This window comes from Nesoenas mayeri, assembly GCF_963082525.1.
Source record: "Nesoenas mayeri genome assembly, contig: SCAFFOLD_36, whole genome shotgun sequence".
In the NCBI taxonomy this organism is placed as follows: domain Eukaryota; kingdom Metazoa; phylum Chordata; class Aves; order Columbiformes; family Columbidae; genus Nesoenas; species Nesoenas mayeri.
The window spans coordinates 215,220-242,439 of NW_027659963.1; the positions used below are offsets into that span (position 1 = coordinate 215,220).

Genomic DNA, 27,220 nt, shown 5'->3' on the forward strand with positions numbered 1-27,220 from the left:
AGAAGTTTCTTCTCAAATTTAAGTGGAACCTCCTGTGTTCCAGTTTGAACCCATTACCCCATGTCTTACCATTGTTTGTCACCAAGAAGAGCCTGGCTCCATCCTCCTGACACTCACCCTTTATATATTTATAAACATTAATCAGGTGACCCCTCAGTCTCCTCTTCTCCAAGCTAAAGAGCCCCAGCTCCCTCAGCCTTTCCTCATAAGGGAGATGCTCCACTCCCTAAATCATCTTTGTTGCCCTACGCTGGACTCTCTCAGTTCCCTGTCCTTCTTGGACTGAGGGGCCCAGAATATATAGGGGAAAGTATGCCTGCACCATGCTTCACAAACTTGCTGGCCTATGGTCTGCCTCAAGTGGCTGGAGAGCTTTCCATGAAGAGGCTGGAAAACTGTCCAAAGTGCACGGTGTACTGAGTGTTTGGAGAAGTGGTGTTGTGAAATGAGACACGCATGTTTTATTTCACTAGATGTTCTGATATGGATGCAGGTCCTTTCCTAGGTGATGTTCAGATGCACCAGCTATTGCTCCTCTTCTCTAAACATTTGATCTTGGCCATGCAGTCCAGCTCAGTCTTGCTAGTGTCGATATACCCAGATTTTTTCATTCTTAATAGTTTTTCATATTCAAAAAATTCTTTAAATGTGTATTATCATGGAGACTGAGGTGGAGGTGGTGGGACTGTCCTCTCAACCACAGAAAAATTGAACTTTTTAATGTTTCATGTAAGCACTGAAAAGCAAAGTGGTATGTTTAATAATTAAAACGTCATGCATACAGAAGGCAATTTTTACTTGTGATCTACATGCAGAAGTTTTACTCTGGTTTTGGTTAGTGCACGTAGTTCAATCTGTCCATCATAAAGATTCTGCAATTACCATTTTTGAACTTGACTGATTTTGGAAGGCAATTGAAGCACTTTGCTTTTGTTGCACTGTTTAGTTAACAAAACAGTCTATTTGACTCATGTAACTGAAATTTCTACTCAATTAAGTCCTAAACTCTTATCTCAAATCTTTGCTGCATAAAAGATGAGTTATCCACTGTATCCCTAAAAGAACTTGAGTTAATTAAGAATCAATCTGTAACAGCTATGAGAATTTCAAAAGCCAAGTTTAATGCTCATAATGACTTCTGAATGCTCAGGTATAACAAGACTTAGCAACTGTTAAATTTAAAGGGCATCCTGTGACTCTCCTTACAAAAGAAAGTTCCTTTCATTTACTGTATTACACTGAATTAAATTGTCCATCTTTTACAGTATCAGTTGGAATTGAAAAGTGAAAGAATGAATTACTGAAGTTTGTGTCACTGAAATGAATGCTTACTCTTGCATGTTTTTGTGTTAGGAACAAGTGAGTGAGATGAGACTGAAATGTGAACAAGTCATCAAGGAAAATGAACGGTAAATAATTGCACTGCCCTATTACTGCTGCTGATTTTTTTTTTTTTTTTTAATTTCTAAAACTTAATCTTTTTTTAGGACCTTGAAATCTTTTAAATCTACTTAATAGTTGAAGATTTTATACTCACAAGCTTAATGTTGGAGTCTTGAAGTGCCTAATATAGATTAGAGCACCAGGTTTAGCAGATCTAACTGTGTCTCTTAACTAGCTGTTAAGCTGTTTCAAACTGTTTGTGTTCATAGAGCATAACTTGATTAATATATTTAAATATGAGTTGGAAGTAAACAGTATGTACAGATGGAAGGTATGGTGTACTTCTGTTGTTAAAAAAATCCCTGTTAAATACTTTGCTGAACTTAGTTTTTTGAATTTCAGGCTGTTTGTGAAGTTGAAAGATGCTGTTGAGGACCACCTGGAGTCTCTTCCTTTCATGCTATCAGGAACTGATATTCCTGGAGATGAACAAACAGTGAGAAACTATCAAGAACAACTACAAGTGATGAAACAAGTGCATGAGATGAAACATTTTTACAGTTTTATTTCCTCCTATCCTGGATTCATATAGGAAGTTTTTAATATTAAATTGGGCTTGTAATTTTACCTAGTTGACTTGATCTTTAGATTGAATCCCTGACCAGAAAATCAATGAAATATTTTGTTCAGTTAAAATGTTCAGAGTAGTTTGTCATTTTGATTAAAACATTGTAATGTGATGTGAGAAGACAAGTATATATGAGATATAGAAAGTAGTAATTAAATCTGAGAAGATAAGCAAAAATTTTGAGTTTATTATAATGTATCAATCCTGCTGCATGTGATTAAGTTGAAGTTAAATTGACAGCTGAATTGTATTTGAATATTATATATACTGTAGACCTACAGTAAATACCTGTAAGTTTGAGCTATAAGAAGTCCATAAAACTTGCAATTCACTTGTAGGTGGAATTTGAACTTGTAAGAATCTGCTTTTTTGCATCTGAATTTGGTCTTTTGTCTGTGTAGTTTTAATATATGCAGAGATAAGTAGAGAAAATGGCATTTCTTCAAAATAGAACTTAAGACTTCTCTTTTTAGGGAATAATACATGAAGAAAAATGTGATCTAATTGAGTATTTTATATAAACCATTGTTTTGTCTGGCAGAAAGTATTATAGGAGCTTAAGCAATTCCAGGAGGAGTGCCAGGAAGGTACAACTGAAACACAGATTCTCATGGCTGAAAGGCAAAATCTGAAAGTAATTTTCAGTTCTATTTTTATTAATTTTGGTATGTCTTTCTAGAATGTAGGGAATGTGGGTCTGTGTAATCAAAGTGAATTGGGTGGGGGGTGGTGTTCTACCAGTACTGTTAATTATTTTCTGTAATAGTCATCTGAAGTTGAGTGGTCAGATGTGGCCAGTGATTAATCAGATCAATGCACTGTTAGGACTGGAAAGGTTCTTTATTTCAAATGTATGGACAGGAACTAGGGGAGTTCACTGAGGATGAATGTGTATGTGCACAAGATATACATTTGCATATAAATAATAAATTTGAATTGGATGGTTGGAAATCTTCAGTAGAGTTCAACATCTGAAAAAGCTGCTAAAGATTTCTGAATTCCAAGGTGGAAGTCTTTCATGTTGTTCTCATATGTTTGAATCCTGAATTTTGTCTCTAAGATCACAGTGGGGTAGTGGGAAAAAGTAGTCTCTGTTTCCTGTTGTCATTCAGTAAAGAAGCATGTGGAAACAGATGAAGAATAAAGTTCACCAGTATTCTTCTAACACTAGCTTGTATTGAGCAGCTGGTTGCTGCTGTTTCTGGGGAAGGTCTTTCAGTAAATCTTAGTTCAGAAAAGAAGCTGGTTTGCTCTGACAAGCTCTGTGAAGATGCTCAGCGTGTGAAGAACTAATAGAAACTTCATGGATGTGTCCATCTCACTGTTGATATTTCTAGGTCTATAAAAAGATAATACAGAGTTTTAGAATTTGCTTTCTGTTTTCAAGTACACTAGACTTGTGGGCACTGTTACAATTCACCTATGTAACAAATTTATTTTTTAAGGATTTTGTTGTTGTTTTTCTTTTGTGTTATTAAGTCCACTTGAGCAATATGTTATTTTCCAAGAATCGGGTAAAACATCTGTACAGCTATTGTGCTCTGTCAAGTTTCATAACTATTCCAAGTAATAGTTGTGAGGACTATTTTACCTGTGTGTAGTTCCAACTTATTGCTCCTATTCCTTCTGTTATTTGTTTGTTGCATTGTCAGTTGCTGGTAACATACACATGGTAGAGCACACAGAGTCATTGGTAGCTGTTGCAGAATTTAGGGTTGGCAGATTTCACTTCTCATTGGTAACTAAATTCTTGGTGGATTGTAATGCCGTCGGAACAAGAGTGAGGTTGAGCTGCCTTTTATTCTTAAATGCTACTGGTCTCCCATAGAAAAAGACTTCTCAGATAAATACATGTTATTTTAGCTTTTGCTTTTAATAGTGGAGCAGAAAATAGCTACCAGAGGTAAATGGGTGAGACCAACTAGAGTTAGAAGTGACAGAAAGCAAAGGTGAGAGAGGAGACCATTGTAAGGGTTGGACATAAATTAGGGAGTTGTTGGAATAGGTTTCTGGCTTATACTTGGCCTTGAGCTGTTAAATAAACACCGCACAGTACATATTCTAGCTCAGGAGTATCTTCTCTGCTCTGAAATCACTTGGCATGCTGCAGATAATTCTTTTTTTGTTTTTTGTTTGTTATGCTGGTTTTCCTAGGAAAATAGCATTCAAGTTCAGGGACTCAAAAGTTTAATCTAACAGGTTTTTTGTATAGACACAAGACATTCCATATGGCAAAGAGCAAATTAAGTGTGTCCATACAGGCATTATTTTTAATTATGAAGGGGTACATGTCTGCTGATCTGCTTAGCAAATTCCTCTAAGTAGCATTGTAGTCTGTGTGGCTCTTTAAAGGCACTGTTCATGTATGCTTTCATATTTTGATAGTAATAGTGTATGAGTTTTGGAAGGAGGCAATATGTAACTGAGTGAAATTCAGATATGCTTTTCAATACTAAACTTAACTTGCCAGATTACTAGGTTAACAGCTAAAAGTAATCTAACAAAAATCTACACAGGCATATTGAATTTTCTGCAACACATATACTTTTTTTGAAAATGTTTTAAATTGACCATGGAACTCTTTAATTACACACTTTTTATGATGATTATAAGAAACTCTGAATTCTTGTTCTAGAATGAACTGACTAGCCTTCAACAGTTGATTGAGAAACTGCATACAGCCAATGAGAAAATAGAGTTGGTAAGTAAAACCTTCTAAACAGTGACCTAATAAATTTTGGTTTTTTTCCTACTAGAGCCTCAAAGTACAAAAGAAAAACAAAGTCACACATAGACACCTGGAAAAGAGCTTGTGCCACTCAGATTTGCAAACTTCTCTAATCACTATTCAAAAATAGAGTAATAATGGCTTTTTTTCCTGAACTCCAAACACCAAATCAGGGTGGCTGAGAGATTAGCTCTTAATATTGTGTGAGCTATTTGTTCAAGAAGTCAGTAGTAAGTTTACATGCCAATTTTTTTTTTTAGGAATTTTTCTGAGGCCTAATCTAGCGCATCATCCACTTCCCTAGCTTTATCTTAGGACTTCCAGGAGTGACAAACAATGTTAGTGTCATAGGAAAAGTGAAGTGAAAGACATGGTGAAGTTTTTAGCTGAGCAGCTGCTTCTCTGCAAGATCTGATTCCTGTATGGTTTTTGATCAGTGTTTGTCTTGGATACTGGCAGTGCAGAAAGACTCCTAACCTGCTCTAGGCAATTTGCTCTCTTCTGTCTTTAGGGTGTGAAATATCGTAGGTATGAAGGAAAGATGACTCTGTATTTGTCATGGTGCCTCTGCTATTGAAAACTTCTATATTGCCATCTTTTCCCTTTCTCCGCCTTTTCTATTTTGTTCAAAGCAAGTCAAGTCTTTGTTCTTTGACTATGTTTTTAAGATATCTAATAATTCTTCTTGCTCACCTTTAAATTCTTTCCATTTGTGTCATCATTCTTGATCTGTGGTGCTGGAAACAGTACAATAATCCAATTGAGCACTTAGTAATGTTGAGTAGTATAATGCAGATTACTACAGAATTGTATCTTGCAAAGCAGTTGTCCTCTTTCCAAGCCATTTTGTTAGTATTCGTAAAAGCAAAATAATGCACTCAGAGGAAGTTTGACATTATGTAGTCAGATATGGTCTCAAAATTAACTGTTCTCTAAAGATAGATACTTCAGAGTTGCTGGAGGTGTTGCTGTCCAATAACAATTTCAGGCAAATAAAATGATGAGCTTTTAAAGCAATTTGATCTGCTATTGCAGGCAAATCAGTAGTAGGTATCTGAACAAAATAGAATCAATGCTTAAAATAATAAAATTGGAAAGAAATGATGTGGAGAGGAAAGGAGTGAAATATGTGAACTCTTTGAAAGACATAATGTTAAGATAAAGGTAATCAATTTGTTTGCATTATCTGTTTGGCAAGGTCTGTTCCCAAAGGCCTCAGGATGTCACGGGATAAAGAAGCATGCTCTCTCTTGAACTAGTGAACTTAGAAATGGGCAGTGAAGAGCCAGAGTAACTAGTCAGGTTTTTATTGTGGTAAAACAGCCGAGTTTCCTAGATGTGCTTGGGTTGAAGCTATTAAGCATATTTACAAATATTCTGGAAATGAGGTTCGGTATTGAGTGTTCGCTAGTGATGTTATACTATTTAGGGTAATGAAAACTGAAGTGAACTGCAGAAATCTGCAGGGAGGTCTCATGATGTTGAGTATCTGAGTGAGTTTTAGCTGACATTTCATTGGTATTAAAGCCAAATAATGCCTGTGGGCAAGAGGGAGCTTTCACTTTGGGTACTCTGTGATGGTCTTGAAATTATCACTCAGAATAGGTATTTTAGAGGTAGGAAGCAACAGTCAAAAAAATAGGAAGTTGGCAATTATGGGGGGGGGGGGGCGGGGACGGGGATGGACTATTGTGCTTAAGTTCATGGTACAGTGGCATCTTGAATAATGCCTGCAGTTGTAGTCATCTCTGGTATCTCAAAAGGGGATGCAAGATCTAGAAAAGGCCAGTAGGGTAATGAAAATATGGAAGGATTTTCACATGAGAAGGCAGCTGAAGAAGAATGACACCTCCAGCACTATGGCTGGCATGGAAAAAGTGAAGGAGAAACACGTGCTCCTTGTTTCTTGCCTCAGGGCTGGAGAGCATTAAGCATGTCAATAAACAGCCGATTTAAAACAAAAGAATTATTTCCAGCAACATGTGGTCTGCTGTGATACTCATTGCCACAAGCTATTCTAGATATCTAAAGTGGATGGGAATGTAGGTGGTAGGTCTGAGCTATTACAGTTCTCAACTTGGAAAGTTTTTACACTCCCTAAAGAAGAGGAGAATTAGGTAACATTACTCTGTGTTTGCCTTTCTACAGTATTCTACCTAAACCTGGGCACTTGGAGACCAGCCACAGTGTTAAATAGCCCTTATCAGCTATTTTTATGGTATTATGTACTGTAAAAATGCCCTATAACAATTATATAGATATATCTAAATATAAACATTTTCAATCCAATATAGAGAATGTTACAAGTATCTCCTTATTTCGCAGAGCAATCGACAGTTGCAGGAAACTGTAACAGAACAGAATCTGGAACCAGAGGAGCTACGAAAACAGCCAAGGTATAAGCCAGGCAATTTTTAAAATTATTAAAGATCTTTTCTATAGTTTTTCTAACCTGTTGCTGTATCACGGGCATTGTTTGTACTGCAAACTGATTTGATGGTGATAGTTACAATAGTTTCAGTTAATGCCTGTTAAGTTCATTACAAATGTGTGCATCATTATTGTTAGGGTAGCATATTTCCAGTTAGTTTTGTTTGATCCAGCTGATTCCTGAAATATTTAACATTTGAACAAAGTGTCAGTATCACAGCAAAATTGACTCTGAAGATAGGCTTTCATTAGAATACAGTTTATAAAAATCCAGACTTGTTACTCTATGACTATAAATCAATGTAAATCTATTAAATATGTCCAAAAGTATTAGAATTGTCTATAATGTATGCTATAAAATCCCTGCAAACTACTTCTGTGTAACTTCATGTTGAGGAAACAACTGGTAAAAATATTCCAGATTTCTCTGAGCATCACTGCAGGAGTTACTTTAGAGCTATGTAGAGCTGCTGTCATTAGCTTTGTGAAGGTAACATTGTACCAGTTTTAGGGCTGCAAGAACTTCTAGCTAATCTGAGAGGAATGTGAGTGTAATCAGTGCCCTAAAATAGAGATACAAGATTTCTCTGAGACCTGTTTGTCCAAAATAATGCTATGGGTAGAGTAACAATGGCAAAGGTTGCTCCTGATCATTATCAGCCAGATTAAACATTTACGAACAGAGTTCTGAGAAGACAGCTTGAAAGGAAGCATGAAAACTTGTGTTTGTGGGTGACAGACCTTAGAGTGACAGCCTAGCAGTGAAGGTGTGTTGGACCCTGCCAGGCGTCACTCCATGGGCATTGCCACCTTTTCCCATGTCTGAGAGCAGCTGCCCCACCAGACAGTGTGAGCAGCCTGCACTCAGCTGGCAGACTGGCAGCACAGGGCGAAGTAAATGGAGACCAGCATATCAGGCATGTGTTTGGGAACTCAAGGAGTGCTCTCTTAGCAGCACACACTTAGCAGACTCTGGGAAGCAGCACAAGCTGGAGACCTGCACCTCCAGCAGGAAGGATGTGCAGATGGGGACATGTACCTTCCAAAAAGGGAGAATCTGTGCACATGTGTGCATGCGCTTCATTCATGCTTCCTGTTATAGATGTTGGGTGTCCCTATAGAAGAGCAGGCAAGAAAGTATGTGAGATCAGTACTCAGTTATAGAAGACTGTTCACAGATTTGTGTGTGTTCAGTAATACAACAGAAATGCCTAGTTTCATGGTTTACCTGTTATATTATTAATATTGATCATTAAAATGTAGACCACCAATTGTCTGTTTATTAGTGGTATGCAATTAACTGTTTTGATTGACTTAGGCCACATACATTGAGCAGTTTTGCCCAGAACCTATTAAATCATAAAGGTAATGTTCTGAAACAAGAATGAAGATGACTAGCCTGCTCCAACCCTGTGGATACTTGCATAAGGAAAATATGTAAATAAAAATGTACTCACAGTTTCACTACTTAAAAACCAGCAACTAATCAAAAATATGCACATATATTTGGGCACGTGGACATCTCATCAGAACGAGATGATCTATTAGCTTTCAGTCAGTCCCCAGGGACTTTTACCTCTTAATATATTTTCTTCCTGAAGCAGCAGTTAAAGCAGAAAACACACACTTCTACTGTGCAGGCTCATGGCCATGTGGACAGTTATACAGGTGCCTGTGTGCATACAGGGATACAAATGAAAGACTTTGGCCTTTTGGCTGTCATGCCATATTCTAAATTATTTTATCAAAGTGGTATCATTAAAAAAATGTAATCTAACTCCTAGAAACAAGCCTAAAAAAGGAGTTTCCTTTAAAAAAGAAAAGATGGGACTGAAGGAAATCGCAACTCCTGTAGTTTGTTTTGTTTTGTTTTAATTAAAAACATCAGGAGTTTGGAAATGTTACAAATGCAATAATAAACCAAATGTTGATGTTATTTATTGAATGTCAAAAATAGGTTCAGTTAATGCTAATTGCTCTCATACCCACTTATTATATGAATAAATGTTATCATGTCAATGCAGGACTGAAGATTTATAGATGAATGAGATATCCCAAACAGTAACACAATACCAGTGTCCTCTGCAAGGAAAGAAATTCCAAAAATGTGAGGATGTGAAAATATTCTTCTTTGTCTTTTAAGAATTAGATAGTAGTATGCTATCCTGGCTTTGTTAAAAACAAGACAAGTTTCCCTTTCAGTGAATTGTCCTTTCAGCTGAAGTCTTCTTAGTAACTGTACTTTTCTAAAGTAGGATACATATTTTGGTAGACATAGCAATGGAATGCAAGGTTGCTGTTAAGGATACATGTCCCGCCGCGAGAGGGGCAAGGAGGAGAGAACTGAAACAGGTGACTAAAACTGACCAATTAAGTATTCCATCCCATTCATGTGATACATCAAATGAAAGTGGGAGATCATGAGGATCTCGTCCCTTTTCCCTATGGCTGACATTAGGAGAGGACCTTGCGAGTCGTCTCTGCAAACTGAGGCCAGTGACAGACTGAATCCAGTTCCGGTTGTCTGCAATGTCTGGTCCAGGATTTCTGGGTGCAGGCTGTGCTGCTGCTGGAGCAGTGCTGATCTTTGCTGGGACTTTTAAGATTGGTTTTGTATATTTTGTATTTTCTATTTTATTAGTAGCATTAGTAAAACATTTTTAATCTTTTCCAACTCTTTTTGTCTTTCCTTGCCTTCTTATCACCTGTACTTAGTGCGGAGTGGGGCGGCTCAAGGAGAGGATAGGGAGGAGAGGAGGTTAACAAAGTATCTGCCAGGGTTTATTGTCACCCTACAATCAAAACCTTGACACATGCACAAATAAATAGCAAGTGATGACCAAGTTTGGAAAGACTTTATTTTAGCAAATACCTTGAATGCTACCTCAATCTTTGACTGCTTGTCGCACCATTTTCCTTCTCCAAAGAACACTATTTTTGAAAATAGTTTTTCAGTGGAAAAATCTGGGCAAATAAAACATGAGAGGTGCTAACAAGTCCCTCTGAAAAACACATCTTCAGTGGTTAATGTAACTTGAATTTGTAAGCAGGTTCTGGTCCTAAATTTATTGTACAAACAAAATTTAAAAATAACAACAAAATTCTTCTAGTAAGTAAACTGTAACTTACTTCACCAATCAGGGAGTGAAAGTTTAGTATTAGAAACAGCTATTTTTTATTGCTGTAACAGCAAAAAAATTTGGATACAACCACTCTTAAAGAAATTGGTTAATAAATATTCAATGATGACTAGTAGTCAGCACTAACAAATCTAGTCATTCAATGTAAGTCTGTATCTTTTATTATGAGGATTGCGACACAGTAACTTTAGTATCTGTGAATAGTACTTAGACTTAGAGATGCTGAAATTTGTAAAATGCCCAATATTTAGAGTGATAAGCACTTCACGCTGCAACAGATACAGTAATGAAAGGGTGGTGCTCATCCCTAGATTTTGATCAAAGGCATTTATTGACAGAGCAATTTGTAGCAACATATGGAAAACCCTCTTTTAGTTTAAAACCATTGCTCCTTGTCCTGTCATAACAGACCCTGCTAAAAAGTCTGGTTTAGATATTTTAAAATTAATATATACTATATGTATTTTAAAAATAATATATAGTATACAATCTGATATACGTAGCCACAAAACACTTTGAACATGCATTGCTAGAGCAGGTATCTGCATTTCAGAATCTTGAAGGTTTTAAATATAGATAACTTGCCAAGATTACATTAAATATATGATGCACGGTGGAGAATAAAAGGTGCATCTTTAGAATCAATTTGTTCCTTGTTTAACACACACCTCTGATCTGAATTTGGTCCTAAAAATTCATTTTTATTACTTAAGCTGTTTTGAGTTTTATGACCTCTTCCTATTTTTTAATTTCTTTACTTGTTATATTAGGTTTTGAGATTTTGTTTTGTTTTACAGCACATTTTCAATTTTGGGTGGGAAACAAATGAATGTCCTCACAAATTTAAAAGTACTTTTTGTAGGAGAAATGTGCATGATTCAGATGAATTAAGATCAAACATTTTGACCTGTAATGAGGGCCATGTGTCTGGAAATAATGTTTTTCATCTTTGTTTTTGTTTTATAAAGAAATGTTAACAAAGTCAGCCCTTCTGATGAATTAAGCTGAAATTAAGTATATGCTGTAGAATTGATGTTATGTGCATTTTGCTTAAGATTTTTATATAGCTATAATATGTTCTTGCCTTTTATGTAATTTAATCAAACTTACTGTTTCTATAAGGAATTTTTGCTTGACGTTGATTCTTAAAAAGTACTAAATGTTTTCTAGCTTTTTTCATGACTATTAGTGCTCTAGTTCAAATTAGCTTATCTAATCTAATACGTTTGTTCTTTTTAAACTTTATCATATGTTCAATTATTGGTTTTAATATTTGGCCTGATATGCAGCCTGAATAATTGGGTTACGCCCCAGGTGAAGGACTTTGTATGTCGCTCTGTTCCCAAGTCAGAGGAGTAGGATGGTTGCTCACTTCAATAAGCTTTTCTGCTGCGGAGGGAGTCTGATGAATCAAGTGAAATGTAATTCTGAAAAAGATTTCTCTATCAAGCATCTGTGGCCAATTATATTTAAGTTATTGAAGCACTTAAACTTTTTGATTGCCTAGTCCGCCCAAACATATACATGTTCCTGTTAAGGTATCTTTAATAAGTAATTTTTACAGGACAAATGCTTAATGAATTTGGTTTTCTTCTCTCACTGCCACAAAGTCAGAAGAAGGGGGAATTTTTTCTGCCCTGTAGGAACAGTGTTAAGAAGTGTGACTTCCCCTCACAGCTGTTTCAACAAAATTGTAATGGAGTAATATTTTTCCACTATAAATAATTGAAATGTAATTCACAGACTTTTTTTTCTTTACACAGGCAAGCCATAACAGATGTGCAGACAGCAAATGCTCGGCTTGATGAAACAACCAAATTAACAGAGAAGCTTCAAGGCAAATTGGAGAGAAGGGTATTCTAGATAAAGAAATAATTTTCCATTGCAGTTGAATGGCTTGTCAGTTATTTCTGTGCTGACGTTAAAATTAATCACAAGTTGTTCTCTAACTTGTTTTATATTGGTATATCTTGATTTTGTTCAGGAAAGCTCAGATGATGTCTAGATAATACATATATTCTTTCTAGGAAGAAGATGTGACATCTGCCCAGCAAAGAGAAAGAGCATCTGACAAACGCTTGCGTGAAATGCAGTCTAGTATAATACAATTAGAAACAAGGTAAAGATAGCTCATTGGGTCTTAATTACAGGATACGAGAAAGGGAGAGAAAATATTACCCTTTTTCAGCCTTTGGGTTTTGTGTTTCTGAGCAGTTCTGTCTTCTCGAAATACAGATATCTAATGCTTGGCTGCTCTCTGTCTTATTTGTTCTATTCTACAACCTTTTGGAACAGCTTCTGACTTCAGTGTATTAAAAAACATAAAACAGACCACTTGATTTTATTGACTGTAACGGACAAAAAATGAGTCATGTATTTTTCATTCTAGTGTGTAAATTCTAGTTACTCAACTCTCAGTGGACTTAGGTGGAGTTCTAAAGAAAAATATTAATACTGAAATTTGAAATGTTCATGTAAAGTAGCTGTTTTTGAGGTGAACACAGGTTTTTCTTTCTGTGTTAAATAAGATCTGGTTTCTAGTCTTAGTTCAGCAATCTTTATTAAAAAAAATATTTAATAAAACAGTTAAAGCATACATCTTAACAATAAATGGTAGCTACAAAGGTACTTTGAATACCTGATAATGAGTAGAACTTTAACTCCACACTATCTGCTGGAAGATTGAAGATTCGGTCAGGTTCTTTTGTATCTGAGTGAGTCTTAGATACAGAAGAAATATGATGGGAGTTTTTTCCCCCCTTCACTTTCCAAGGATACCACACTTAGCTGTGCAAAGTGATTTTGATTGAAGGATCACAGTTGTTGAATTGTTAACATAAATCAAATGACCAAATAGCTAAGAAGAATTCACAAATTTCTTATTAAAATAATTGAATTCATCTTTCCTTCTTGGTCCCAGCCCTGTGAGCGTGACTAGCAGGCTCTTTGGTAATGCTAGAAACCAAACAATTACCAGGGAGCCAACTTTGGGACTATAAGTGGCCTCTACTTGATGAATTTTACTGGCCTAAGCGTTGTGGAGGCTGTTAAGTTTACTTCAGAAGGTCTTAAGAAATGAGCTAGTTTTATGACTTTCTGTAGGGTATTGGTTCTACAAAAATGGTGTTTGATCCCACAAAAATAGAGTGGTTGGTTGTCCTTGTATGTTTCATTACAAACATGTTAGAAAGTAAAAAAACATGGCTGCTTGAAAAGGCAGATCCTTGTTGCCAAAGTGTTCACTATGGATATTTAGAACCGTGAACTTTATTGAACCAGCAGCACTTGTGGAGCTTTCTGAGATTTTTTGAGGATACCTCTGAGACTCTCTTGCTGTTTCTTGTTCCTGCCAATACTGACAATCATAATTAAACAATAAGAATTTCTGAGCTGTCGTAAAATTACCTGTGGTTTTCTTGTTCTAATGGTACAGCTGCAACTTCATTGCCCACATCCAATTATTCCATTTCTTCCACAGAGGAAAACTTTATACCTTCTGGGGCTGTTCTGTTCTGTTTTAATATAGAATGTTTTCAGTGATGTATCCCAAGATAGCCACATTCTTCTACGGATCTCCTGAGATTAGATATCAGAGTTAAGTCCTTTAATATTCAACTCAAAGACCCTAAGAACAAGCAGAAAGCCAGTAATGCAGTTTCGGCAACTTATGAGTACATACTTTATATTAGTTTAGTTTGAAAGAATTAGTGTCTTAGTTAAGCATCTTATTGTTGAATGAGTAAAATTATTGCTGTCTTGTAGATTGTGTTGCTCTCGAAGATGCTGAACAGCTGACAAGAGAAAGAACAGCCCTGGAGAAACAAATCTAAGAGCTTCAGACAAGGTATGCTGATGTAGAAAGGGAGAAGTATGATGCTGTTGGAAAAGTCCAAGATTGCATACAGCTCTTAGAAGATGCTAACCTACAAAGAAGTCAGGTAAGGCAATGGATGAAGGTATTTCTTAAGTATTCAAATACTTCCATCACTTACAGTTGTGAAGTGCCTGATTATCCATTCTTCTAGGCATACATGCATGCACAGACAAGCTTCTGTTATCTCTGTTATACTAAAATTAGCAATGGGTAAGATAGAAAACTGTGATATGACCATATGTTACTTAGACTTGTCACACAGTATAAATTTCAAAGAATATGTTGAGTCCCTGGATAAAGGCGATCTAAGTGATAATAGTGTACCTGAACTTGAACTTTCAGAAATTTCTGACAGGGTTTTTTATCAGATGCTTATAAAGAAATTGGTCTGTCAGAATAAAAAAGAAAGGCCTATTATGAATTTATAACTTACTAATGGTTAGGAAAGAATAGCTAAAACTGAAGGGACATTTTTCTTATGTGATGCACATAGGTCACCAAGAGAGTGAGTTCTGCATGAGTGAGTTCAGGAGAAATCTGGAAAAATGACTGAGTAATGAGTTGGTAAAGTCTGCGGCTAGGCAAAAATTGCTAAAGCATTTGTTAGTGTGTGATAAAATCGCAGAAGAAATTCAAATATGCTATATTGGGTGCTGAATTTAGTCTTACCAGTCAAACAACTGTTTAGGAGATGGTATGGGTGTCCCTTAAGAATGCATTCACACAGTCCTCAGTGGTACTTGATACAATGAACAGAACGTTCAGAATCAGAATTAAAGATGCTTTTAAATATAGTGCCCCTCCATGTGCAGTTTTGATCAGCCCATTTCAGGTAATACATAGCAGAATTAGGCAAGTGCAGGAGGAGTCAACAAGGAAAACTAGACAAGTGGAGAGGCCCTAAAACAAATTTTTCTGTACAATATGTGAGTAAACTGTCGTAAGATGATGTATATACCAAAAGTATAGGTAGGAAAACAGTCAAATTCATGACAGAACAATCCACTAAAACTACCTAAAGTATGGGGTCTAATCCATGCATCTACTGATCAAAAAAAAAAAAAAGATCCTCCTGTTTTCCCAGATCTTAACCTTCCTGAAGTATCGGCTGTTTACCCCTTTAGGAGATATGATACAGGGTGTGGTAAACTTTTGTCTAATGTGGGTGCTTTGGTATTTTAATGCCAAGCTTCAGCTTGAGTCAGGCTTTTAGAAATCAAATGAATTGTGTTTACTGGCAAGACAGAACTTTAATGCACATCTGATGACTGTAGACATCAGTAAATGAAACCCAGATTAGTTAAAGTCTGTGGGAATAAATGGAGAATCTTAGAATTGATCCTATTTGGGCTAGCATGTTGAAATGTTGAGGAATTAAGGAGGTCAATGTTCTCTTTTAGTCTGAAGTTGCTTTTCAAATTTGGGGAGTCTCCTGAGTATCTAAACTAGTTTTTTGCTTTTAACTTTTGGAATATTAAAGTTACTGCTGTCTTTTTTGCACTTGCTGAATTCAGCTCAGTGACGAAGGAGGCACACCTGCCTCCTTTTTTCTGGCAGAAAAAGGAACTAACCTCTCTAAGGACATCCTTCTAGCTTCTGGCCTGCTTCCCGAATAGATTAAGGTATTGACAAAGCTTAGAGGTTCTAGCCATTACTGCAGTTCAACTTCTGTGATTCTTGTTATACAAAAGAGGATGATCATCTTGTGATATAGAGTCTTTCTTCCCATGTATTTATAGTCATTTAGGAAAACCTTTGATGGCATCTTTTCCTTTTTATAATTTCCTCATACCTTTCTGCATCTCATTTGCTTTATGAATTGATCTTCCACAATTCCCTTTACCTGTCAGGCCCTGGTTTGGAAAGGGATGAAAAAATAAGTTTTCCATCCTCCAGCTCTTGATGGCCATCTTTGGACTTGTCAGTTCCTTTTTCTCAGCAAGAAATTTTGATCCTTAGCAGCATTCCACTACAGCCTGGTGGCAGGGAGAATCTCAAAGGTAAAAATAAATAATTTTTTTTCAGAGTTTAAAAACCAAGAAACACTCTCATTTGAAAATTACTGGTAAGGAGTATAATTCACATTTCCAGTTGCTAATTAGTACGCCAGAGTGGTGTTAGAACACCATTTCTCATCCAAAAGTAGTTCAGCAGATCATTGGATGCTGCTTGCTATGAACTCACATGAAGCTAACAGAAAGAAGTGGCCCAGTAAAATTATTGTGATGTAAATTTTATCTGTGAGACAGTAACTGAACTATCACAGATAAAGAAGTGGCTTTTTATAAGTAACAGTTTAGTATAATGCCGTAGTAAGAATTAACTGGAATTTGCAGACACTTGTTGATTTATTTCTCTGGCTAAAAACATCCTGAATGTTTCAATCTGGGAAGTTTATTAATGAAAATGATTAAAAAAATGCAGCATATATGTGTGTGCATATATATATATATGTATGTATATATATATGTGTATATATATATATATTAGTTAATTCTGTGTCGTGAACTGTGGCCACAGAGGTTTCTCCCTGCTCTGTAACAGATTGGTGGGGAGGGGGAGTAGCAGTAGCAAGCTGTCATGATAATGTTGCTTCTTCTATGCTAACCTTGTAAAGCACACAAAGTTGAGCTTACCAAGAGACATCAGAAGAATTTTAAAAGAGTAGTTGGAGAAATAAAATTGAATGACAGCAGTAAAAGAGAATATGACCAATGAAGTGGCATTTTATTGCCTGAAGTCAGTAACCTTCTATAGGCTGAATTTCTGTCATCCATTAGGGATGTTTTTACGTCTTTCTCCCTTTATGCATCTACATTTTCTCTAAGTGCCACCTAGGATTTTTCATCTCTCCCATCAAGTATTCTATATTACCTTCTGTCATCTTTTCAGACCAGTATCTCCTATTATATATTAACATCAGTAGCTTTCTTGCATCCTCCTCAGGAAGGGTTCCTTATGACACCTTTTTCTGTAATTCTCACCATTATTTTATGCTAAAGAGCTCCTTGGTTCATTATTATCACCATGAAAGGCACTGCATACACATGTGGGAAACTGCAGCGGGTCTGTGGAATCCTTGACAGAAAATATGAGAGTAGAGATCAGCCTTGAGATATTAAGATTTACCCTTGTGAAGGATGGGAGTAAAGGAGTATCCGGAGAGAGGAGAGATGTACCCGTGAGAGAGAAGGGGATAGAAGAATAACATGGATGATAGCAAGTTTAACCAATGAGATGTTAGTGCTGTAACTTGTAACCAATAGTGAAAAGACACATGAACTGGCAGAATTGTATAAAAATGCACTTGTAGCAATAAATGGCATCTATTACTTTCATCTTAAAAGAATTTGGTCCATGTCGCTTGTCCATCTCAACCGCGACATACATATTCCTTAATTGCTTATATTTTTTTTTTTTTTTACTTTTAAGTTTTCTGGAAGGTAATTATTTAGTACAGCAGCCATTAAAAAATGCATAGCGATATGTAGGAGTGCATATGTGTGTACAGGTATTTAGTTTCCTAACAGAGAACTTTCTAGGTGGTAGCGTTGGCATTGGTTTCTATTACAGGTGCCAGCCCCAGATGAGAACACTGGGGAGTAGCCTTGCCTTTTACTCCGAGTTCCTGTGCTTGGTTCTGTGTAATTCCATGTCCAGCCAAAATCTGAAAGTACCAATAAGTCCCAGTAGAAAAAGGCATCTACCGATACTAACTTTTTGTGTGGTTCTGGTTTGCAGTAGTGTACATTTAGTGCAAAATGTTCTCGCTGTTCTAGTTTTCCTGTTGGGTCTCGATGTCAGCTACTCCAAAGGAAAAAGGAAAAAATGTTTTCTGAACCGTGGCTATGTGTGGTTTCTTCTCCCAGTACTAGATATGATGCCACAACTGAAATGTTATCAGTAGTATTTCAAGTTGTTATTTTTTTTAGGCACTGATTACAGAGAAACAAAAAGAAGAGGATATTAAAAAAATGAAAGATGAAATGGCTCAACTTGCGGAAGATACTGCTGCAAGAATTAGAAAGGAAGTAAGTTGTGATATTTAGAAGGAATGACTTTGGGTTAAGTCTGAAAGAAAAGTTTAAATATTTATAGCAAAGTTTTTGTTGTTGTTGTTTTCCAAGAATGTGTCAGAGTGGGCTCATACACATGTGATTTTAATTGTTAGGATGGTAGTGCCCATGCAGGTCATGCATTGGTCTCTTGTGTCTATATAGCAGTTCAGATTAGATTCATTGAGCCTTAGAATAGTCACAGCAATGGCAGCTGGCCTCATCTGTGGCTGCTCTTGTGAATGATTTCTGTTGCCTGAACTACTTCCCTGAATAGAGCTTAACTTTGCAAATGTTCCTTGAATGGTTAGCCCTGCAAAGAGTATGTTGTGTGAGCTGCACAAGTGCCTTGGAGGCTAATGAGGGACAAATGGTAAGATTAGGGCTCGTGAGCCTTCTTGCCTTTATTTGGGAGCCGGGGAAATACTGAGTGTATAAGAAGCAGTAACAGTTGACATTGCTGTTGAAAACTTGAACCAAAATCTCATCTTACTTGCATGAAGTACATCTCTGCCCATGAAATTTGTTCTACAAAAACCCACAGTGAATGCCGGCAAAGTGACACTTTTTGGTTTGGTGTATTGGTTTTTAAGGAATTAAACAGCTGACTTGCAGTTGAATAGAAACTACTGTAAGTCAGTCCCAAACCAGGCATGAGTGAGTACCCAAGTTTCCCGGATGAAGGTTTGGGGTTTTTTTTGCCTCCTAGCTTAGCTGTTTGCATAATTTATATAAGGTAAAGGAACTGCACGGAGAGTGTCAAATGATTCAAAAAGGAATTGAAATCTTTGACCGATTAAGTATGAAGCCTCTTCTAGAAGTTTACATGAATGATATGCAGAATTCTAATTGCTTTATTTTTTGAAGAACGTTGTTAACATTGTGAGAAATTTTAGAGGTAAATGGTTTAATAATGCTAGTAAATTTGCAAACTAAAAGCTGACATCAATTCATATTAATAGCTTTTATCCTATGACAGCAGTTCACAGTACAGTGACGCTATGATAAACAGTTGGGAAAATATTTTGGTTTTCCTCAGTGTGAAAAACTATTGATGGTGCATGGTCATCATGGTCATATCTTAGAGTGTTTTGATGATATAGGTTGCAAGGCAGCATACTGGCAGAACTGTACTCTTTAGCGTTGTTATGTAGCCGTATATTCTTCCGAACTAAATACAATTCTTAAATCTCTCAAGAAGTACAAGTGTTGATGTCTGTGTAGACACTGTGAAGACATGAGGAATGGCACTTTGATTTTAGAGATTCTGTTCAGTAGCACATCAACAGACTGTGTTGTGTTGAGATCAAGGAATTTAATTTCTGATACATGGGCTTATCTTGGAAGTTGCTGATGGAAGCTCATATATGTTCAGGTGGGACCTGTTGAAAGTTACGCTTTCTTTTGGCATCTCAGTACTTAAAAATATTCCTTATTTAGGCAAGTAAGACTCTTCTGCCAAGTACAGCTAACAATCAAAAGGCTCAATATCACAGTACACTTAGAAACCCCAAATTGGCAGAGAAATTAAAAATGTGATAGTCTGTTTATGATTTTTGTTACTGTCTTTATGAGCACCTGAAATAATGAAGATCTGATAAAAGACTATTCACAAAATTAATTTATTCCATGTTATCCCATCTGCAGACTAATGTACCTAGAGGTCCACAATAATTATCTGCAGGTCAAAGGGACTTGCTTTATTTTATGGCAAACTCCAGAGGAAATAAAGGCTTGTTACAGGCATGTGTTGCCAATACCTTCTTTCTGTTGCAAGTGGACAACAATGTATATCAGTCGTCTCATATGCAAATTTCCGTTGGTATAACTGTTTTTTTCTTCCTTTCACTTTCCTCGCTATGACATGATGTGCGTATGGACTGTATAGGGTTGAAATGATTCCTTTTCTTTGCAGTCCTTTCATTTCGAGAAGTTTCAGGAAGATACTGCCTAAACTTTTAAGAGCCCTTAAAATTAGGATAAAGATGGTTTGTGCCTTCTATTTGGTGGTTACCTGAAAGAATCACAAAAATTGTGTGAATTACTTAAAACTGCAATATCTAACGTCATACATGGTTTGGAGAAGGTGCAGGAGTAACTGGGATAACCACTCAGTCTAGTTGTGACAATGATTTACTAATCAGAAGTTAGAAATTAGAAATGCCCTATTTCTTATTTTGAAATTATCTCAGTAAAAGTGAATATCTCAAAAGCATTTTTAAAAGTGTTGTCATGCTTCTCCAGCTACAATATTAACAAATAGTTCTTTTGTTGTGTGATCTAAAAAGAGTGTTACACAAATTGCAAATATCTTGCACCTAATGGGCAGCAACTTTCCTGGTAGTCTTATTGTTCTTTTTCAAAGGCCTTATTGTGATGTCGTCTTTTCTGCTTTTTTTCCTAAAGATCCTCAGTTAAAGTAGGATGTATTTATAATAAACATTCTTCTAACATTTATACAGTAAGATTTGTCAGTTATTGCAGTCTCATATATTTTCATATTTATATACCTGCACCACATATAGGCAATATATATAAAAAGAGGATGGAAAAATAGTTCACAAGATTGATTTTTCTGGTTGCACTTTGTTTTTGATCACAGGTAGACATGGTAAAGAAGCCATATAATGTGCAAATTTCTCGACTAACAGAAGAACTTTCAGCTCTTCAGATGGTATGGTGCTGACTGATGAAAATGGTTGTGATAGCAAAATGTTTGAGAGTTCAAGTAAAATGCTAAATTCAGGTAAAAGTCAATTAATGGTTAATTGTTTAAGACTGTGCTTTACTACTGTATAGCACTTTACGTCCTGCACGTCTCCAGACATTAATGGAACATACGGTGTCTTTGTGTTACTTGACAAAAGTGACCGTGTGTGGTGTCTTTAACAGTCAGGACAGAAATTCATAAAGCACAGAAAGTTCAGTATTGCATATATATGGTTGAGAATGTAGAAATGAAGTATATGAAATGGAGTATGCTAAGAGAAAGTCTGTGCATCACAATCATCATATTATTGAATCAATGAGGAAGGAACTTGTAACAAATTAAATGGGGGACCAAAAGAGCTTGGTGCATATGCACCTGTTTATGGGTTAAATTTATGAAAAGAGTATTTCATTTTGTGTGTCTTGGTCTGTATAGAGAATGAGACTGATCCTATAGAGAAAATAACAAGGAGGTAAATATAATCAAATGCCTACACACCAGTGACTAGATTTATATTTACAATGGCTGGTTTTGGCGTTTCTTGAATTTTTGAGATTTTTTTTTTTTAAATTAGATTTATTTTAATATGACTTTTAAAACTAGGAATGTGCAGGAAAACAGGGTCAGATTGAACGAGCCATTAGAGAAAAGAGAGCAGTAGAAGAAAAGCTTGAAAATGTAAGGCAATTGCATGCATTTTGACATTATGCTTAAGATCTCTTTTCAGAAGGAAAAGTGATGTTGATTTTTCCCATTTCTCATGGATTTTTTGTTCCTTTTATTTTCTTATTTTTGGGTAGTTTTTCTTAATTGTAAATTTTCATGTCATTATTTCAAGGTTTGTTTGTTTGTTTTTTTTTAATCCGGAAAGCATTTTAAAGCATTAATACTAAACTGAAAAAGAGGGTTCTTTGAAAAGTTTAAAAAGTAACAGGAGAGATGTTTGACATAATCCAAAAGAATGTTGGTACATGTTCCAGTTAAAGTTCAACTCAGTAGACAGAAAACTAAATAAATGCCAGATCTTTGAAAACTCTTTTCCAAGTAGCACCAACAATGATAGGAATTAAGTTTTGTTTTAAATCACTGGAAAATAGGACGCAATGAGGAGCAGCCTCCTTGTCAGTACTACACTGCTGGTCTCCAGTGCAAGGTAAAGATGATCTCACATGTAAATTTATTCTTCAGGTTTACAGGCAAGACAGAGGATATGAGTCTGACACGAGAAAACTAGAGCAAATGCATCAGAAATATTTACTTGCAGAAGCTGCCAAATGTGACATTCAGCTAACGCTGCAGAAAACACAAAATAAACTGGAACAACTGGAAATGAAGTAAGGAATAGATGTTACAGAAATTGGAATGGAAAATAATGGAAATTATTTCTGACAAATTGTTGGTTATGTGTTAGGTTTTTGTAACGTGGTTTTAACCAGCAGCCAGAATAGTATCAAGTTACCATAATTCTGAAGCAAGGGCAATTATGATTCACTATAAAAGAATTAAAGGGGATAACGCACTAAAGAATGAAAGGTTTTCTTTAAAAGATGAGAACTGCAAGCAGTTGTTTAACAAAAAAATTGAAAGAGGTGTATATTATTTTGAATCTTACTGTATTTTTCAATACTGTTTCTATGTAAAGTTACTCTGTGAAATATTCGGGCAGAATTTATTACTTCATAAATTCACCTACAGTGTGGTATCTCCTAGTATGTGCAGAACACTTTATGTTTACATAGCATACTGAATTTCAGGTCTGTGTCCAGAGCTAAGAGATGTTATTGCAGTTCAAATAATATTATACAATGGTAAAAACTACAATATGGTACGCATTTTTAGACCAGGTTGGTTTTTTCAGCATGAAAAGTGTAGGATTCTCTGAAAGCTTCAGTCATTTCTATACTCTGCTGATCATAAATCCTGTCACTTCACTAGAACAATCCTCAGCTGGGAATCTGGAAAAGTTATTAAAATAAAAATCTCCTGTTTCACATGGTCATTTTCCTGAGCTTGCTGCAATATTAGATTATCTTTATGAATTCCCTCATCTTGATGAAATTCTTTGCTGACTTGTTTATAGTTTTAACTGTCAAGCCCATAAAATGTGCTGAGCTGATACAAACTTTGAGGAAGAAACAGGGGAACAGCTGTACGGTGTCAGCCCCAAAATCTGACCCAATATATGTTTTTTTCTGGAATTGTTCAACTCTTGAGTTCCAACAAGACTTTTCTTCTCTTTCAGCTATGAGGAAGAGAAATCTCATTCCCAGGAAGTTGTCTCTAGATTGGAAAGCACTCTGGCTTCAGAAAGAGAGAAGAGTGTCTTCATCAGTGAAGACAGGCTAAAACTTCAGCAAGAGAATGAGCAACTGCAAAGAGAAATGGATGGCTTGAGAAAACTGGTGTCAGAGGCTCAACGAAATGCTAAAATAAAGGTATGGTTTATATTTTATTTTTTTTTTAATCTAAGACTGACATTTGCTTAGTAAGGCAGCCTTTCTAAGAGAAAATAATCAGAAGTTTAAAATAAGGATGAGAGTTTCAATTATGCTTCATGGTTTCTGCTTAAAAATAATTTTGTTGTAGCATTGTGTGTCCTCAGAATTTCTTGAGTACCTCAATCTCTGCTAATTAAATTGTATTATAATTTCTTAATTTATGCTCACTAAGAAGATCCCAAATGTTCTTTGCTTTTTATAAGATAAAAAGATCAAATAATAACGTATTTTCTTCAAGCCTCACTTACTCCAATTCCAGGTCTTCATTTATCTGCTATCTTTAATGTGTTAGGAATCCCTGTGTGATTTTCAGTCCAGAGTGTTCACCTATTTGTTAGTCCACCACGTTGTCAGGGCAGTGTGTAAATAATACATAATTTAATAGTATGGTTATCGAACACGGGTTCTGTATTTTCTGTACAGAGAATATATTTCTATACAAGTAGTTGCAACCAAGATTATTAGCTGAAAGATGGATGTTCTTTTTGAATGTGTTCTGTTAAATGCAACTGAAGAGACTGCAGGTGGGTTAATGACTTAATAGTAACCTCAGCAGATTCATGGTACCTTTGGCTTCTGAAGTAAGTAACACCTTTGATCCTTGATGTGCTTTCTAAACAAAGAAAACTGGTGCTTTCTGTTTTGCTCTTAACCCCAGGCATAAAAACATATTGAAAAGGGATCTAAGAATCCACAGCAATGCAGGTGACTTCAGTGAACAATTTTACAAATTCTGAATGGGAACCATCTCAAATCCACTTACTGCGTTGCACCACAAGATAAAGGAAGCAGTGAAATAAAACAGGAAATCTAGTTCCAACTCCAGAACCCTTTGGTCAAATGTAATTTAACAGCAAAGGATCAGAGTCTTGAAAAATATAGATACCAGATCTTTTGTCTATCTCATTTTTAATCAGACAGGCTTCCATTGTAGTCACAGATAATATGTATTGCTTGCTTTCGTTTTCCTCTGATGTACAAAGGATTTTAGATGCAGTTAAGAAATTCCTAATGCATTTAACTAGATGAAAAAGAAAGAACATGTTTCTGTGGAGAAAATACAAGGGAGAAGGATAAAGATTATTTACTAAAATAAGCATACACAGCTCATTATCCTTTATTGTCAGTTGGACTATTTGCTTAAATTGGCTCTGGGAACATGTATCTATTTGAGCATATAATTACAAGTTTAATTATTGTATGTTACATGCTTTCAACAAATGATTATAAATTTAACTCAGATGTTGTAAAAAAGAAAAAGTAACAAATGAGAGACTTGATTGTACCCTCTTTGTACTTTTTCTAGATAAGCACAATGGAGCATGAGTATGCTCTGAAAGAAAGTGGATATGAAGCTCAACTTAAGGAAACGGAAGACACCAGTCACAAGTCTACTGCTGAACTTAGACGTCTGTTACTAGCTCAGCAAAAAGCAACAATTTGGTGGAAAGAAGAAACAAAAAGTCTTACTGAAACTACAGAAGCCAGGATTGCTAAGCTAAAGTAAGTGCAATTTAGTTCCTCTTCTGGAAGTTGTGAACAGTTGTAGTTAGTTTGGTGTATGGCAGGAGACCTGTGGTGAAAACCATGAAGAGCAAACCACCCAGACGAGATGACGTGCTTGCAGCAAAACAAGAAAGAATGTTCTAAGAGAACGTGTGATGCTCTTTATGAAGTTAGCAGCTAAGCACTGAAGTAAAAATTTTGCATCTTGTTAATGTGTGTGAATTTTGTAATGACAAAAAATAAATTGAAGATATTCTTTTTAATTTTCTCTTGCAAGATATAGCATGCTCAATGTAGAGAATTTTAGCTTTGGATTATGAAAACTCCTATATTTATAGCTGTTCAGAACAGTCACCATAAAATCAGTTGTGGAGTGAATCTCCAGACTTCTAAAACAAGCTGCAAAAACCTATTGGGACATGCATCTAGTGCTCTTTTCTGAGCAGTTGCTGTCATAAATGAGGATACAAATGAGTTGTGTGATTGCCTTAAGCAAAAATATGATATAAACTCTATTTTTCTCTTAATTCCTACTGGTTGCCTGGTAACTTATTCCCAGCACAGAACAGAGGAAAATTTTTGGTTTTGAAAGGGCATAACAATAAGGGCATATCACCAAACAGATAGAGATTACACACCATTCCTAGATGCTGGGATGGAGCCTGTGAGCCTATGGTCAGAGAGACATCAACTGGTTTAGAGAGGACAGTGGAGTTACTGGAAATGAGGGAATGAGAAGGCAGCCTCCCAATGAGAAATTAGCCATTTGCAAGTTATGTTTGAAATAAATTCTACAAACTTATCTTTGTTTTAAATGCACACTGCTACAGGTAGTGTTTCCTTCTACTTCTATGTTAATATCCATTAAAAATGGGTATTTTTAATTCCTCCAACTCAGCTTCCGCACAGGTCTTGTCTTTGGCTGGCAAGTAGCAGCCAAACTGTGGCTACACTCACTCACTCGTTCACTCTGGTTGGCCAGATAGCTGGTGCTTACAGCACGCAAATTTTTAAACAGACTTTCTCTTAACAGAGGTAGAAATATGTGTTTGCCTCATGCTTTATTTGATTTCTAAGCTCAGGAATCTCTGTCAGATCAAATAACTTATAAATTAGAGATTAAATTAGCCTGATATTTTTATGGAACTTCTAAGAAATTTATGTCCTCAAGATCTCTTCCTCTCCCGAACCGGTTGAAAATCGGAGGAGACTGTCAGACAGGTACACAGCAACTTCTAAACTAGGGAGCCTGATTTCATGAGTCTCATTTCATTAAAATAAAAATGGTTAGATGAGAATATAACAATGTTGCATGTATCATTGTCTTTTAGGAAGTGCATTCAGTGGTTTTTAGAAGAAAAGTCTGGAGTCTGCAGCTCCGTTAATTTGAGAAATTTGAGATGACCCTTTAGTCACTTAAAGTGCAGCATGCACTCAAGTATAGCACTTGGGCTGATTTTTACAAGTTGCTTGCTATCATTTAACAAGGAAGCAAAGTTTTTGACCTGTTAAAATTGGAAACCTGTCAATTCTAGCTTTTCTTTCCTTTGGAGTGATCTTTGAATGTTTCAGGTTTTCCTATAATGGCTTATGTATTCTCAGCTCCAACTGTAACGTTTCCAGTATGCTGTGCAATTTTTTGCATCACAACTTTTTAGGCATAGCTTGACATTTCTTAGTTGTTCAATGCCTATGGTGTGACTGGAATTAGAACCCAAGTACGACAAATCTACCCCACCCTACCTCCAGTGAACTTCAGAAGTAGTAGTCTCATATGGAGGAGTTCTTCCCTTTGAAACTAATTTAATTCCTCTTTAAAGTGACAGTGTCTATTATGACTAGTTTTACAGACTGTCCAAATAGAGGAATGCTTATGAGTTTCATCCTGCTTCAAATACCAGAATGATAAAACATTTATTGATGACCTTTCTGTTTTACTAGCAGCTTCAGTGATCAGCCTAGAAAGCCTTTCATTTTTTTTTCAAGTGTTCCTTTTCTATGTGTTTAGAACACTCTGTAGTAGTAGTGAATTGTTACCTATGATAACAAGTTCAGTTTAAATTTTTCAGATGCAAATTGAGATAGTATTTTTTCCCATTTTTCTAGAAAATCAAGTACTATATAATCCCTCTGGTCATTGTCACATCTCCTAACCAAACAGTTTTAACCTTTTTACCTTATATGTCCAGATGTGGGCTGGCTTATTTTGCCTTAAAATGTACTGCATTTCTCAGAAATTACTAAAGAGTTCTTTAAAAAGGCAAAAAG

The 27,220-nt window shown here is 36.0% G+C and overlaps 1 pseudogene across 1 annotated transcript in view; it reads left to right on the forward strand.

The window, feature by feature from the left end:
• LOC308052527 (sodium channel and clathrin linker 1-like) overlaps window positions 1–24,953 on the forward strand; it is a 29,755-nt pseudogene extending 4,802 nt beyond the window's left edge. Inside the window, exons 3-13 of the transcript in view lie at window positions 4,647–4,712; window positions 7,065–7,135; window positions 12,073–12,163; window positions 12,337–12,428; window positions 14,072–14,247; window positions 18,116–18,214; window positions 20,841–20,912; window positions 21,552–21,626; window positions 22,137–22,282; window positions 23,191–23,383; window positions 24,753–24,953. The product of the transcript in view is annotated as a sodium channel and clathrin linker 1-like (transcript). The remainder of the gene's footprint in view (window positions 1–4,646; window positions 4,713–7,064; window positions 7,136–12,072; window positions 12,164–12,336; window positions 12,429–14,071; window positions 14,248–18,115; window positions 18,215–20,840; window positions 20,913–21,551; window positions 21,627–22,136; window positions 22,283–23,190; window positions 23,384–24,752) is intronic.
• Window positions 24,954–27,220: the final 2,267 nt, after the last annotated feature.